The following is a 16272-nucleotide window of genomic DNA, read 5'->3' on the forward strand; positions in this document are numbered from 1 at the left end:
TTTTGTGCAGAAAACACTAACACTTGTTCAGAACAAAATAAAGAACAGAGCCCCAGATTTGAAGTTGCCGTCGACAGCTTGCAGAGCACTGGGGAAAGGCAGGCAGAGAATTCCCTGCTAGCACCTTCTCTGTGTCTGGGAAGCAGAAGTGTTCACATTGCTTCGCAGAAACTCTTTTCTGTAGAAAACACTAACACTTGTTCAGAACGAAAGAAAGCACAGAGCCCCAGATTTTCTGTTGTCCTGGAGAGCTTGCAGAGCACTGGGGAAAGGCAGGCAGAGAATTCCCTACTAGCACCTTCTCTGTGCCTGGGAAGCAGAAGTGTTCACATTGCTTCGCAGAATCGCTTTTGTGCAGAAAACACTAACACTTGTTCAGAACGAAAGAAAGCACAGAGCCCCAGATTTGCTGTTGCCCTGGAGAGCTTGCAGAGCACTGGGGAAAGGCAGGCAGAGAATTCCCTGCTAGCACCTTCTCTGTGTCTGGGAAGCAGAAGTGTTCACATTGCTTCGCAGAATCGCTTTTCTGCAGAAAACACTAATACTTGTTCAGAACGAAAGAAAGCACAGAGCCCCAGATTTTATGTTGTCCTGGAGAGCTTGCAGAGCACTGGGGAAAGGCAGGCAGAGAATTCCCTGCTAGCACCTTCTCTGTGTCTGGGAAGCAGAAGTGTTCACATTGCTTCGCAGAATCGCTTTTGTGCAGAAAACACTAACACTTGTTCAGAACAAAAGAAAGAACAGAGCCCCAGATTTGCTGTTGTCCTGGAGAGCTTGCAGAGCACTGGGGAAAGGCAGGCAGAGAATTCCCTGCTAGCACCTTCTCTGTGTCTGCACAGCAGAAGTGTTCACATTGCTTCGCAGAATCGCTTTCCTGCAGAAAACACTAACACTTGTTCAGAACGAAAGAAAGCACAGAGCCCCAGATTTTCTGTTGTCCTGGAGAGCTTGCAGAGCACTGGGGAAAGGCAGGCAGAGAATTCCCTGCTAGCACCTTCTCTGGGCCTGGGAAGCAGAAGTGTTCACATTGCTTCGCAGAATCGCTTTTGTGCAGAAAACAGTAACACTTGTTCAGAATGAAAGAAAGCACAGAGCCCCAGATTTGATGTTGTCCTGGAGAGCTTGCAGAGCACTGGGGAAAGGCAGGCAGAGAATTCCCTGCTAGCACCTTCTCTGTGCCTGCGAAGCAGAAGTGTTCACATTGCTTCGCAGAATCGCTTTTCTGCAGAAAACACTAACACTTGTTCAGAAAGAAAGAAAGCACAGAGCCCCAGATTTTATGTTGTCCTGGAGAGCTTGCAGAGCACTGGGGAAAGGCAGGCAGAGAATTTCCTGCTAGCACCTTCTCTGTGCCTGGGAAGCAGAAGTGTTCACATTCTTTCGCAGAGTCGCTTTTGTGCAGAAAACCATAACACTTGTTCAGAACGAAAGAAAGCACAGAGCCCCAGATTTGCTGTTGTCTTGGAGAGCTTGCAGAGCACTGGGGAAAGGCAGGCAGGGAATTCCCTGCTAGCACCTTCTCTGTGTCTGGGAAGCAGAAGTGTTCACATTGCTTCGCAGAATCGCTTTTGTGCAGAAAACACTAACACCTGTTCAGAACGAAAGAAAGCACAGAGCCCCAGATTTTATGTTGTTCTGGAGATCTTGCAGAGCACTGGGGAAAGGCAGGCAGAGAATTCCCTGCTAGCACCTTCTCTGTGCCTGGGAAGCAGAAGTGTTCACATTGCTTCGCAGAATCGCTTTTCTGCAGAAAACACTAACACTTGTTCAGAACGAAAGAAAGCACAGAGCCCCAGATTTGCTGTTGTCCTGGAGAGCTTGCAGAGCAGTGGGGAAAGGCAGGCAGAGAATTCCCTGCTAGCACCTTCTCTGTGCCTGGGAAGCAGAAGTGTTCACATTGCTTCGCAGAATCGCTTTTCTGCAGAAAACACTAACACTTGTTCAGAACAAAAGAAAGCACAGAGCCCCAGATTTTATGTTGTCCTGGAGAGCTTGCAGAGCACTGGGGAAAGGCAGGCAGAGAATTCCCTGCTAGCACCTTCTCTGGGCCTGGGAAGCAGAAGTGTTCACATTGCTTCGCAGAATCGCTTTTGTGCAGAAAACCCTAACACTTGTTCAGAACAAAAGAAAGCACAGAGCCCCAGATTTTCTGTTGCCCTGGAGAGCATGCAGAGCACTGGGGAAAGCCAGGCAGGGAATTCCCTGCTAGCACCTTCTCTGTGCCTGGGAAGCAGAAGTGTTCACATTGCTTCGCAGAATCGCTTTTGTGCAGAAAACACTAACACCTGTTCAGAACGAAAGAAAGCACAGAGCCCCAGATTTTCTGTTCTCCTGGAGAGCTTGCAGAGCACTGGGGAAAGGCAGGCAGAGAATTCCCTGCTAGCACCTTCTCTGTGCCTGGGAAGCAGAAGTGTTCACATTGCTTCGCAGAATCGCTTTTGTGCAGAAAACACTAACACTTGTTCAGAACAAAAGAAAGAACAGAGCCCCAGATTTGCTGTTGTCCTGGAGAGCTTGCAGAGCACTGGGGAAAGGCAGGCAGAGAATTCCCTGCTAGCACCTTCTCTGTGCCTGGGAAGCAGAAGTGTTCACATTGCTTCGCAGAATCGCTTTTGTGCAGAAAACACTAACACTTGTTCAGAACAAAATAAAGCACAGAGCCCCAGATTTGATGTTGTCCTGGAGAGCTTGCAGAGCACTGGGGAAAGGCAGGCAGAGAATTCCCTGCTAGCACCTTCTCTGTGCCTGGGAAGCAGAAGTGTTCACATTGCTTCGCAGAATCGCTTTTGTGCAGAAAACACTAACACTTGTTCAGAACAAAAGAAAGCACAGAGCCCCAGATTTGCTGTTGTCCTGGAGAGCTTGCAGAGCACTGGGGAAAGGCAGGCAGAGAATTCCCTGCTAGCACCTTCTCTGTGCCTGGGAAGCAGAAGTGTTCACATTGCTTCGCAGAATCGCTTTTGTGCAGAAAACAGTAACACTTGTTCAGAATGAAAGAAAGCACAGAGCCCCAGATTTGATGTTGTCCTGGAGAGCTTGCAGAGCACTGGGGAAAGGCAGGCAGAGAATTCCCTGCTAGCACCTTCTCTGTGCCTGCGAAGCAGAAGTGTTCACATTGCTTCGCAGAATCGCTTTTCTGCAGAAAACACTAACACTTGTTCAGAACAAAATATAGCACAGAGCCCCAGATTTGCTGTTGTCCTGGAGAGCTTGCAGAGCAGTGGGGAAAGGCAGGCAGAGAATTCCCTGCTAGCACCTTCTCTGTGTCTGCACAGCAGAAGTGTTCACATTGCTTCGCAGAATCGCTTTTGTGCAGAAAACACTAACACTTGTTCAGAACGAAAGAAAGCACAGAGCCCCAGATTTTATGTTGTCCTGGAGAGCTTGCAGAGCACTGGGGAAAGGCAGGCAGAGAATTCCCTGCTAGCACCTTCTCTGGGCCTGGGAAGCAGAAGTGTTCACATTGCTTCGCAGAATCGCTTTTGTGCAGAAAACAGTAACACTTGTTCAGAATGAAAGAAAGCACAGAGCCCCAGATTTGATGTTGTCCTGGAGAGCTTGCAGAGCACTGGGGAAAGGCAGGCAGAGAATTCCCTGCTAGCACCTTCTCTGTGCCTGCGAAGCAGAAGTGTTCACATTGCTTCGCAGAATCGCTTTTCTGCAGAAAACACTAACACTTGTTCAGAACGAAAGAAAGCACAGAGCCCCAGATTTTATGTTGTCCTGGAGAGCTTGCAGAGCACTGGGGAAAGGCAGGCAGAGAATTTCCTGCTAGCACCTTCTCTGTGCCTGGGAAGCAGAAGTGTTCACATTCTTTCGCAGAGTCGCTTTTGTGCAGAAAACCATAACACTTGTTCAGAACGAAAGAAAGCACAGAGCCCCAGATTTGCTGTTGTCTTGGAGAGCTTGCAGAGCACTGTGGAAAGGCAGGCAGGGAATTCCCTGCTAGCACCTTCTCTGTGTCTGGGAAGCAGAAGTGTTCACATTGCTTCGCAGAATCGCTTTTGTGCAGAAAACACTAACACCTGTTCAGAACGAAAGAAAGCACAGAGCCCCAGATTTTCTGTTCTCCTGGAGAGCTTGCAGAGCACTGGGGAAAGGCAGGCAGAGAATTCCCTGCTAGCACCTTCTCTGTGCCTGGGAAGCAGAAGTGTTCACATTGCTTCGCAGAATCGCTTTTGTGCAGAAAACACTTACACTTGTTCAGAACGAAAGAAAGCACAGAGCCCCAGATTTTATGTTGTCCTGGAGAGCTTGCAGAGCAGTGGGGAAAGGCAGGCAGAGAATTCCCTGCTAGCACCTTCTCTGTGCCTGGGAAGCAGAAGTGTTCACATTGCTTCGCAGAATCGCTTTTCTGCAGAAAACACTAACACTTGTTCAGAACGAAAGAAAGCACAGAGCCCCAGATTTTATGTTGTCCTGGAGAGCTTGCAGAGCACTGGGGAAAGGCAGGCAGAGAATTCCCTGCTAGCACCTTCTCTGGGCCTGGGAAGCAGAAGTGTTCACATTGCTTCGCAGAATCGCTTTTGTGCAGAAACAGTAACACTTGTTCAGAACAAAAGAAAGAACAGAGACGCAGAGTTGCTGTTGTCCTGGAGAGCTTGCAGAGCACTGGGGAAAGGCAGGCAGAGAATTCCCTGCTAGCAACTTCTCTGTGTCTGGGAAGCAGAAGTGTTCACATTGCTTCGCAGAATCGCTTTTGTGCAGAAAACAGTAACACTTGTTCAGAACGAAAGAAAGCACAGAGCCCCAGATTTGATGTTGTCCTGGAGAGCTTGCAGAGCACTGGGGAAAGGCAGGCAGAGAATTCCCTGCTAGCACCTTCTCTGTGCCTGGGAAGCAGAAGTGTTCACATTGCTTCGCAGAATCGCTTTTGTGCAGAAAACACTAACACTTGTTCAGAACAAAATAAAGAACAGAGCCCCAGATTTGAAGTTGCCGTCGACAGCTTGCAGAGCACTGGGGAAAGGCAGGCAGAGAATTCCCTGCTAGCACCTTCTCTGTGTCTGGGAAGCAGAAGTGTTCACATTGCTTCGCAGAAACTCTTTTCTGTAGAAAACACTAACACTTGTTCAGAACGAAAGAAAGCACAGAGCCCCAGATTTTCTGTTGTCCTGGAGAGCTTGCAGAGCACTGGGGAAAGGCAGGCAGAGAATTCCCTACTAGCACCTTCTCTGTGCCTGGGAAGCAGAAGTGTTCACATTGCTTCGCAGAATCGCTTTTGTGCAGAAAACACTAACACTTGTTCAGAACGAAAGAAAGCACAGAGCCCCAGATTTGCTGTTGCCCTGGAGAGCTTGCAGAGCACTGGGGAAAGGCAGGCAGAGAATTCCCTGCTAGCACCTTCTCTGTGTCTGGGAAGCAGAAGTGTTCACATTGCTTCGCAGAATCGCTTTTCTGCAGAAAACACTAATACTTGTTCAGAACGAAAGAAAGCACAGAGCCCCAGATTTTATGTTGTCCTGGAGAGCTTGCAGAGCACTGGGGAAAGGCAGGCAGAGAATTCCCTGCTAGCACCTTCTCTGGGCCTGGGAAGCAGAAGTGTTCACATTGCTTCGCAGAATCGCTTTTGTGCAGAAAACACTAACACTTGTTCAGAATGAAAGAAAGCACAGAGCCCCAGATTTGCTGTTGCCCTGGAGAGCTTGCAGAGCACTGGGGAAAGGCAGGCAGAGAATTCCCTGCTAGCACCTTCTCTGTGTCTGGGAAGCAGAAGTGTTCACATTGCTTCGCAGAATCGCTTTTCTGCAGAAAACACTAACACTTGTTCAGAACGAAAGAAAGCACAGAGCCCCAGATTTTATGTTGTCCTGGAGAGCTTGCAGAGCACTGGGGAAAGGCAGGCAGAGAATTTCCTGCTAGCACCTTCTCTGTGCCTGGGAAGCAGAAGTGTTCACATTGCTTCGCAGAATCGCTTTTGTGCAGAAAACAGTAACACTTGTTCAGAACAAAAGAAAGAACAGAGCCCCAGATTTGCTGTTGTCCTGGAGAGCTTGCAGAGCAGTGGGGAAAGGCAGGCAGAGAATTCCCTGCTAGCACCTTCTCTGTGCCTGGGAAGCAGAAGTGTTCACATTGCTTCGCAGAATCGCTTTTGTGCAGAAAACACTAACACTTGTTCAGAACAAAATAAAGCACAGAGCCCCAGATTTTATGTTGTCCTGGAGAGCTTGCAGAGCACTGGGGAAAGGCAGGCAGAGAATTCCCTGCTAGCAACTTCTCTGTGTCTGGGAAGCAGAAGTGTTCACATTGCTTCGCAGAATCGCTTTTCTGCAGAAAACACTAACACTTGTTCAGAACGAAAGAAAGCACAGAGCCCCAGATTTTCTGTTGTCCTGGAGAGCTTGCAGAGCACTGGGGAAAGGCAGGCAGAGAATTCCCTGCTAGCACCTTCTCTGTGCCTGGGAAGCAGAAGTGTTCACATTGCTTCGCAGAATCGCTTTTGTGCAGAAAACACTAACACTTGTTCAGAACAAAAGAAAGAACAGAGCCCCAGATTTTATGTTGTCCTGGAGAGCTTGCAGAGCACTGGGGAAAGGCAGGCAGAGAATTCCCTGCTAGCACCTTCTCTGTGCCTGCGAAGCAGAAGTGTTCACATTGCTTCGCAGAATCGCTTTTGTGCAGAAAACACTAACACTTGTTCAGAACAAAATAAAGCACAGAGCCCCAGATTTGATGTTGTCCTGGAGAGCTTGCAGAGCACTGGGGAAAGGCAGGCAGAGAATTCCCTGCTAGCACCTTCTCTGTGCCTGCGAAGCAGAAGTGTTCACATTGCTTCGCAGAATCGCTTTTGTGCAGAAAACACTAACACTTGTTCAGAACAAAAGAAAGCACAGAGCCCCAGATTTTCTGTTGCCCTGGAGAGCATGCAGAGCACTGGGGAAAGCCAGGCAGGGAATTCCCTGCTAGCACCTTCTCTGTGCCTGCGAAGCAGAAGTGTTCACATTGCTTCGCAGAATCGCTTTTGTGCAGAAAACACTAACACCTGTTCAGAACGAAAGAAAGCACAGAGCCCCAGATTTTCTGTTCTCCTGGAGAGCTTGCAGAGCACTGGGGAAAGGCAGGCAGAGAATTCCCTGCTAGCACCTTCTCTGTGCCTGGGAAGCAGAAGTGTTCACATTGCTTCGCAGAATCGCTTTTGTGCAGAAAACAGTAACACTTGTTCAGAACAAAAGAAAGAACAGAGCCCCAGATTTGCTGTTGTCCTGGAGAGCTTGCAGAGCACTGGGGAAAGGCAGGCAGAGAAGTCCCTGCTAGCACCTTCTCTGTGCCTGGGAAGCAGAAGTGTTCACATTGCTTCGCAGAATCGCTTTTGTGCAGAAAACACTAACACTTGTTCAGAACAAAATAAAGCACAGAGCCCCAGATTTGATGTTGTCCTGGAGAGCTTGCAGAGCACTGGGGAAAGGCAGGCAGAGAATTCCCTGCTAGCACCTTCTCTGTGCCTGCGAAGCAGAAGTGTTCACATTGCTTCGCAGAATCGCTTTTCTGCAGAAAACACTAACACCTGTTCAGAACGAAAGAAAGCACAGAGCCCCAGATTTTATGTTGTCCTGGAGAGCTTGCAGAGCACTGGGGAAAGGCAGGCAGAGAATTTCCTGCTAGCACCTTCTCTGTGCCTGGGAAGCAGAAGTGTTCACATTCTTTCGCAGAGTCGCTTTTGTGCAGAAAACCATAACACTTGTTCAGAACGAAAGAAAGCACAGAGCCCCAGATTTGCTGTTGTCTTGGAGAGCTTGCAGAGCACTGGGGAAAGGCAGGCAGGGAATTCCCTGCTAGCACCTTCTCTGTGTCTGGGAAGCAGAAATGTTCACATTGCTTCGCAGAATCGCTTTTCTGCAGAAAACACTAACACCTGTTCAGAACGAAAGAAAGCACAGAGCCCCAGATTTTATGTTGTTCTGGAGAGCTTGCAGAGCACTGGGGAAAGGCAGGCAGAGAATTCCCTGCTAGCACCTTCTCTGTGCCTGGGAAGCAGAAGTGTTCACATTGCTTCGCAGAATCGCTTTTGTGCAGAAAACACTAACACTTGTTCAGAACAAAAGAAAGAACAGAGCCCCAGATTTGCTGTTGTCCTGGAGAGCTTGCAGAGCAGTGGGGAAAGGCAGGCAGAGAATTCCCTGCTAGCACCTTCTCTGTGCCTGGGAAGCAGAAGTGTTCACATTGCTTCGCAGAATCGCTTTTCTGCAGAAAACACTAACACTTGTTCAGAACGAAAGAAAGCACAGAGCCCCAGATTTTATGTTGTCCTGGAGAGCTTGCAGAGCACTGGGGAAAGGCAGGCAGAGAATTCCCTGCTAGCACCTTCTCTGGGCCTGGGAAGCAGAAGTGTTCACATTGCTTCGCAGAATCGCTTTTGTGCAGAAAACCCTAACACTTGTTCAGAACAAAAGAAAGCACAGAGCCCCAGATTTTCTGTTGCCCTGGAGAGCATGCAGAGCACTGGGGAAAGGCAGGCAGGGAATTCCCTGCTAGCACCTTCTCTGTGCCTGGGAAGCAGAAGTGTTCACATTGCTTCGCAGAATCGCTTTTGTGCAGAAAACACTAACACCTGTTCAGAACGAAAGAAAGCACAGAGCCCCAGATTTTCTGTTCTCCTGGAGAGCTTGCAGAGCACTGGGGAAAGGCAGGCAGAGAATTCCCTGCTAGCACCTTCTCTGTGCCTGGGAAGCAGAAGTGTTCACATTGCTTCGCAGAATCGCTTTTGTGCAGAAAACACTAACACTTGTTCAGAACAAAAGAAAGAACAGAGCCCCAGATTTGCTGTTGTCCTGGAGAGCTTGCAGAGCACTGGGGAAAGGCAGGCAGAGAATTCCCTGCTAGCACCTTCTCTGTGCCTGGGAAGCAGAAGTGTTCACATTGCTTCGCAGAATCGCTTTTGTGCAGAAAACACTAACACTTGTTCAGAACAAAATAAAGCACAGAGCCCCAGATTTGATGTTGTCCTGGAGAGCTTGCAGAGCACTGGGGAAAGGCAGGCAGAGAATTCCCTGCTAGCACCTTCTCTGTGCCTGGGAAGCAGAAGTGTTCACATTGCTTCGCAGAATCGCTTTTGTGCAGAAAACACTAACACTTGTTCAGAACAAAAGAAAGAACAGAGACGCAGATTTGCTGTTGTCCTGGAGAGCTTGCAGAGCACTGGGGAAAGGCAGGCAGAGAATTCCCTGCTAGCACCTTCTCTGTGCCTGGGAAGCAGAAGTGTTCACATTGCTTCGCAGAATCGCTTTTGTGCAGAAAACACTAACACTTGTTCAGAACGAAAGAAAGCACAGAGCCCCAGATTTTCTGTTGTCCTGGAGAGCTTGCAGAGCACTGGGGAAAGGCAGGCAGAGAATTCCCTGCTAGCACCTTCTCTGTGCCTGGGAAGCAGAAGTGTTCACATTGCTTCGCAGAATCGCTTTTCTGCAGAAAACACTAACACTTGTTCAGAACAAAATATAGCACAGAGCCCCAGATTTGCTGTTGTCCTGGAGAGCTTGCAGAGCAGTGGGGAAAGGCAGGCAGAGAATTCCCTGCTAGCACCTTCTCTGTGTCTGCACAGCAGAAGTGTTCACATTGCTTCGCAGAATCGCTTTCCTGCAGAAAACACTAACACTTGTTCAGAACGAAAGAAAGCACAGAGCCCCAGATTTTCTGTTGTCCTGGAGAGCTTGCAGAGCACTGGGGAAAGGCAGGCAGAGAATTCCCTGCTAGCACCTTCTCTGTGCCTGGGAAGCAGAAGTGTTCACATTGCTTCGCAGAATCGCTTTTGTGCAGAAAACAGTAACACTTGTTCAGAATGAAAGAAAGCACAGAGCCCCAGATTTGATGTTGTCCTGGAGAGCTTGCAGAGCACTGGGGAAAGGCAGGCAGAGAATTCCCTGCTAGCACCTTCTCTGTGCCTGCGAAGCAGAAGTGTTCACATTGCTTCGCAGAATCGCTTTTCTGCAGAAAACACTAACACTTGTTCAGAACGAAAGAAAGCACAGAGCCCCAGATTTTATGTTGTCCTGGAGAGCTTGCAGAGCACTGGGGAAAGGCAGGCAGAGAATTTCCTGCTAGCACCTTCTCTGTGCCTGGGAAGCAGAAGTGTTCACATTCTTTCGCAGAGTCGCTTTTGTGCAGAAAACCATAACACTTGTTCAGAACGAAAGAAAGCACAGAGCCCCAGATTTGCTGTTGTCTTGGAGAGCTTGCAGAGCACTGGGGAAAGGCAGGCAGGGAATTCCCTGCTAGCACCTTCTCTGTGTCTGGGAAGCAGAAGTGTTCACATTGCTTCGCAGAATCGCTTTTGTGCAGAAAACACTAACACCTGTTCAGAACGAAAGAAAGCACAGAGCCCCAGATTTTATGTTGTTCTGGAGAGCTTGCAGAGCACTGGGGAAAGGCAGGCAGAGAATTCCCTGCTAGCACCTTCTCTGTGCCTGGGAAGCAGAAGTGTTCACATTGCTTCGCAGAATCGCTTTTGTGCAGAAAACACTTACACTTGTTCAGAACGAAAGAAAGCACAGAGCCCCAGATTTTATGTTGTCCTGGAGAGCTTGCAGAGCAGTGGGGAAAGGCAGGCAGAGAATTCCCTGCTAGCACCTTCTCTGTGCCTGGGAAGCAGAAGTGTTCACATTGCTTCGCAGAATCGCTTTTCTGCAGAAAACACTAACACTTGTTCAGAACGAAAGAAAGCACAGAGCCCCAGATTTTATGTTGTCCTGGAGAGCTTGCAGAGCACTGGGGAAAGGCAGGCAGAGAATTCCCTGCTAGCACCTTCTCTGGGCCTGGGAAGCAGAAGTGTTCACATTGCTTCGCAGAATCGCTTTTGTGCAGAAACAGTAACACTTGTTCAGAACAAAAGAAAGAACAGAGACGCAGATTTGCTGTTGTCCTGGAGAGCTTGCAGAGCACTGGGGAAAGGCAGGCAGAGAATTCCCTGCTAGCAACTTCTCTGTGTCTGGGAAGCAGAAGTGTTCACATTGCTTCGCAGAATCGCTTTTGTGCAGAAAACAGTAACACTTGTTCAGAACGAAAGAAAGCACAGAGCCCCAGATTTGCTGTTGTCCTGGAGAGCTTGCAGAGCACTGGGGAAAGGCAGGCAGAGAATTCCCTGCTAGCACCTTCTCTGTGCCTGGGAAGCAGAAGTGTTCACATTGCTTCGCAGAATCGCTTTTGTGCAGAAAACACTAACACTTGTTCAGAACGAAAGAAAGCACAGAGCCCCAGATTTGATGTTGTCCTGGAGAGCTTGCAGAGCACTGGGGAAAGGCAGGCAGAGAATTCCCTGCTAGCACCTTCTCTGTGTCTGGGAAGCAGAAGTGTTCACATTGCTTCGCAGAAACTCTTTTCTGTAGAAAACACTAACACTTGTTCAGAACGAAAGAAAGCACAGAGCCCCAGATTTGCTGTTGTCCTGGAGAGCTTGCAGAGCACTGGGGAAAGGCAGGCAGAGAATTCCCTACTAGCACCTTCTCTGTGCCTGGGAAGCAGAAGTGTTCACATTGCTTCGCAGAATCGCTTTTCTGTAGAAAACACTAACACTTGTTCAGAACGAAAGAAAGCACAGAGCCCCAGATTTGCTGTTGTCCTGGAGAGCTTGCAGAGCACTGGGGAAAGGCAGGCAGAGAATTCCCTGCTAGCACCTTCTCTGTGCCTGGGAAGCAGAAGTGTTCCCATTGCTTCGCAGAATCGCTTTTGTGCAAAAAACACTAAAACTTTTTCAGAACGAAAGAAAGCACAGAGCCCCACATTTTATGTTGTCCTGGAGAGCTTGCAGAGCACTGGGGAAAGGCAGGCAGAGAATTCCCTGCTAGCACCTTCTCTGGGCCTGGGAAGCAGAAGTGTTCACATTGCTTCGCAAAATCGCTTTTCTGCAGAAAACACTAACAATTGTTCAGAACGAAAGAAGGCACAGAGCCCCAGATTTGCTGTTGTCTTGGAGAGCTTGCAGAGCACTGGGGAAAGGCAGGCAGAGAATTCCCTGCTAGCACCTTCTCTGTGTCTGGGAAGCAGAAGTGTTCACATTGCTTCGCAGAATCGCTTTTGTGCAGAAAACAGTAACACTTGTTCAGAACGAAATATAGCACAGAGCCCCAGATTTGCTGTTGTCCTGGAGAGCTTGCAGAGCAGTGGGGAAAGGCAGGCAGAGAATTCCCTGCTAGCACCTTCTCTGTGTCTGCACAGCAGAAGTGTTCACATTGCTTCGCAGAATCGCTTTCCTGCAGAAAACACTAACACTTGTTCAGAACGAAAGAAAGCACAGAGCCCCAGATTTTCTGTTGTCCTGGAGAGCTTGCAGAGCACTGGGGAAAGGCAGGCAGAGAATTCCCTGCTAGCACCTTCTCTGGGCCTGGGAAGCAGAAGTGTTCACATTGCTTCGCAGAATCGCTTTTGTGCAGAAAACAGTAACACTTGTTCAGAATGAAAGAAAGCACAGAGCCCCAGATTTGATGTTGTCCTGGAGAGCTTGCAGAGCACTGGGGAAAGGCAGGCAGAGAATTCCCTGCTAGCACCTTCTCTGTGCCTGCGAATCAGAAGTGTTCACATTGCTTCGCAGAATCGCTTTTCTGCAGAAAACACTAACACTTGTTCAGAACGAAAGAAAGCACAGAGCCCCAGATTTTATGTTGTCCTGGAGAGCTTGCAGAGCACTGGGGAAAGGCAGGCAGGGAATTCCCTGCTAGCACCTTCTCTGTGTCTGGGAAGCAGAAGTGTTCACATTCTTTCGCAGAGTCGCTTTTGTGCAGAAAACCATAACACTTGTTCAGAACGAAAGAAAGCACAGAGCCCCAGATTTGCTGTTGTCTTGGAGAGCTTGCAGAGCACTGGGGAAAGGCAGGCAGGGAATTCCCTGCTAGCACCTTCTCTGTGCCTGGGAAGCAGAAGTGTTCACATTGCTTCGCAGAATCGCTTTTGTGCAGAAAACACTAACACCTGTTCAGAACGAAAGAAAGCACAGAGCCCCAGATTTGCTGTTGTCCTGGAGAGCTTGCAGAGCACTGGGGAAAGGCAGGCAGAGAATTCCCTGCTAGCACCTTCTCTGTGCCTGGGAAGCAGAAGTGTTCACATTGCTTCGCAGAATCGCTTTTGTGCAGAAAACAGTAACACTTGTTCAGAACAAAAGAAAGAACAGAGCCCCAGATTTGCTGTTGTCCTGGAGAGCTTGCAGAGCACTGGGGAAAGGCAGGCAGAGAATTCCCTGCTAGCACCTTCTCTGTGCCTGGGAAGCAGAAGTGTTCACATTGCTTCGCAGAATCGCTTTTGTGCAGAAAACACTAACACTTGTTCAGAACAAAATAAAGCACATAGCCCCAGATTTGATGTTGTCCTGGAGAGCTTGCAGAGCACTGGGGAAAGGCAGGCAGAGAATTCCCTGCTAGCACCTTCTCTGTGCCTGGGAAGCAGAAGTGTTCACATTGCTTCGCAGAATCGCTTTTGTGCAGAAACAGTAACACTTGTTCAGAACGAAAGAAAGCACAGAGCCCCAGATTTTCTGTTGTCCTGGAGAGCTTGCAGAGCACTGGGGAAAGGCAGGCAGAGAATTCCCTGCTAGCACCTTCTCTGGGCCTGGGAAGCAGAAGTGTTCACATTGCTTCGCAGAATCGCTTTTGTGCAGAAAACAGTAACACTTGTTCAGAATGAAAGAAAGCACAGAGCCCCAGATTTGATGTTGTCCTGGAGAGCTTGCAGAGCACTGGGGAAAGGCAGGCAGAGAATTCCCTGCTAGCACCTTCTCTGTGCCTGGGAAGCAGAAGTGTTCACATTGCTTCGCAGAATCGCTTTTGTGCAGAAAACACTAACACTTGTTCAGAAGGAAAGAAAGCACAGAGCCCCAGATTTTATGTTGTCCTGGAGAGCTTGCAGAGCACTGGGGAAAGGCAGGCAGAGAATTTCCTGCTAGCACCTTCTCTGTGCCTGGGAAGCAGAAGTGTTCACATTCTTTCGCAGAGTCGCTTTTGTGCAGAAAACCATAACACTTGTTCAGAACGAAAGAAAGCACAGAGCCCCAGATTTGCTGTTGTCTTGGAGAGCTTGCAGAGCACTGGGGAAAGGCAGGCAGGGAATTCCCTGCTAGCACCTTCTCTGTGTCTGGGAAGCAGAAGTGTTCACATTGCTTCGCAGAATCGCTTTTGTGCAGAAAACACTAACACCTGTTCAGAACGAAAGAAAGCACAGAGCCCCAGATTTTATGTTGTTCTGGAGAGCTTGCAGAGCACTGGGGAAAGGCAGGCAGAGAATTCCCTGCTAGCACCTTCTCTGTGCCTGGGAAGCAGAAGTGTTCACATTGCTTCGCAGAATCGCTTTTGTGCAGAAAACACTTACACTTGTTCAGAACAAAAGAAAGAACAGAGCCCCAGATTTGCTGTTGTCCTGGAGAGCTTGCAGAGCAGTGGGGAAAGGCAGGCAGAGAATTCCCTGCTAGCACCTTCTCTGTGCCTGGGAAGCAGAAGTGTTCACATTGCTTCGCAGAATCGCTTTTCTGCAGAAAACACTAACACTTGTTCAGAACGAAAGAAAGCACAGAGCCCCAGATTTTATGTTGTCCTGGAGAGCTTGCAGAGCACTGGGGAAAGGCAGGCAGAGAATTCCCTGCTAGCACCTTCTCTGTGCCTGCGAAGCAGAAGTGTTCACATTGCTTCGCAGAATCGCTTTTGTGCAGAAACAGTAACACTTGTTCAGAACAAAAGAAAGAACAGAGACGCAGATTTGCTGTTGTCCTGGAGAGCTTGCAGAGCACTGGGGAAAGGCAGGCAGAGAATTCCCTGCTAGCAACTTCTCTGTGTCTGGGAAGCAGAAGTGTTCACATTGCTTCGCAGAATCGCTTTTGTGCAGAAAACAGTAACACTTGTTCAGAACGAAAGAAAGCACAGAGCCCCAGATTTGCTGTTGTCCTGGAGAGCTTGCAGAGCACTGGGGAAAGGCAGGCAGAGAATTCCCTGCTAGCACCTTCTCTGTGCCTGGGAAGCAGAAGTGTTCACATTGCTTCGCAGAATCGCTTTTGTGCAGAAAACACTAACACTTGTTCAGAACAAAATAAAGCACCGAGCCCCAGATTTGAAGTTGCCGTCGAGAGCTTGCAGAGCACTGGGGAAAGGCAGGCAGAGAATTCCCTGCTAGCACCTTCTCTGTGTCTGGGAAGCAGAAGTGTTCACATTGCTTCGCAGAAACTCTTTTCTGTAGAAAACACTAACACTTGTTCAGAACGAAAGAAAGCACAGAGCCCCAGATTTGCTGTTGTCCTGGAGAGCTTGCAGAGCACTGGGGAAAGGCAGGCAGAGAATTCCCTGCTAGCACCTTCTCTGTGCCTGGGAAGCAGAAGTGTTCACATTGCTTCGCAGAATCGCTTTTGTGCAGAAAACAGTAACACTTGTTCAGAACAAAAGAAAGAACAGAGCCCCAGATTTGCTGTTGTCCTGGAGAGCTTGCAGAGCACTGGGGAAAGGCAGGCAGAGAATTCCCTGCTAGCACCTTCTCTGTGCCTGGGAAGCAGAAGTGTTCACATTGCTTCGCAGAATCGCTTTTGTGCAGAAAACACTAACACTTGTTCAGAACAAAAGAAAGCACAGAGCCCCAGATTTGATGTTGTCCTGGAGAGCTTGCAGAGCACTGGGGAAAGGCAGGCAGAGAATTCCCTGCTAGCACCTTCTCTGTGCCTGGGAAGCAGAAGTGTTCACATTGCTTCGCAGAATCGCTTTTGTGCAGAAAACACTAACACTTGTTCAGAACAAAAGAAAGCACAGAGCCCCAGATTTGCTGTTGTCCTGGAGAGCTTGCAGAGCACTGGGGAAAGGCAGGCAGAGAATTCCCTGCTAGCACCTTCTCTGTGCCTGGGAAGCAGAAGTGTTCACATTGCTTCGCAGAATCGCTTTTGTGCAGAAACAGTAACACTTGTTCAGAACGAAAGAAAGCACAGAGCCCCAGATTTTCTGTTGTCCTGGAGAGCTTGCAGAGCACTGGGGAAAGGCAGGCAGAGAATTCCCTGCTAGCACCTTCTCTGGGCCTGGGAAGCAGAAGTGTTCACATTGCTTCGCAGAATCGCTTTTGTGCAGAAAACAGTAACACTTGTTCAGAATGAAAGAAAGCACAGAGCCCCAGATTTGATGTTGTCCTGGAGAGCTTGCAGAGCACTGGGGAAAGGCAGGCAGAGAATTCCCTGCTAGCACCTTCTCTGTGCCTGGGAAGCAGAAGTGTTCACATTGCTTCGCAGAATCGCTTTTGTGCAGAAAACAGTAACACTTGTTCAGAAGGAAAGAAAGCACAGAGCCCCAGATTTTATGTTGTCCTGGAGAGCTTGCAGAGCACTGGGGA

This window comes from Strix aluco, chromosome 15, assembly GCF_031877795.1.
Source record: "Strix aluco isolate bStrAlu1 chromosome 15, bStrAlu1.hap1, whole genome shotgun sequence".
Classification (NCBI taxonomy): Eukaryota; Metazoa; Chordata; class Aves; order Strigiformes; family Strigidae; genus Strix; species Strix aluco.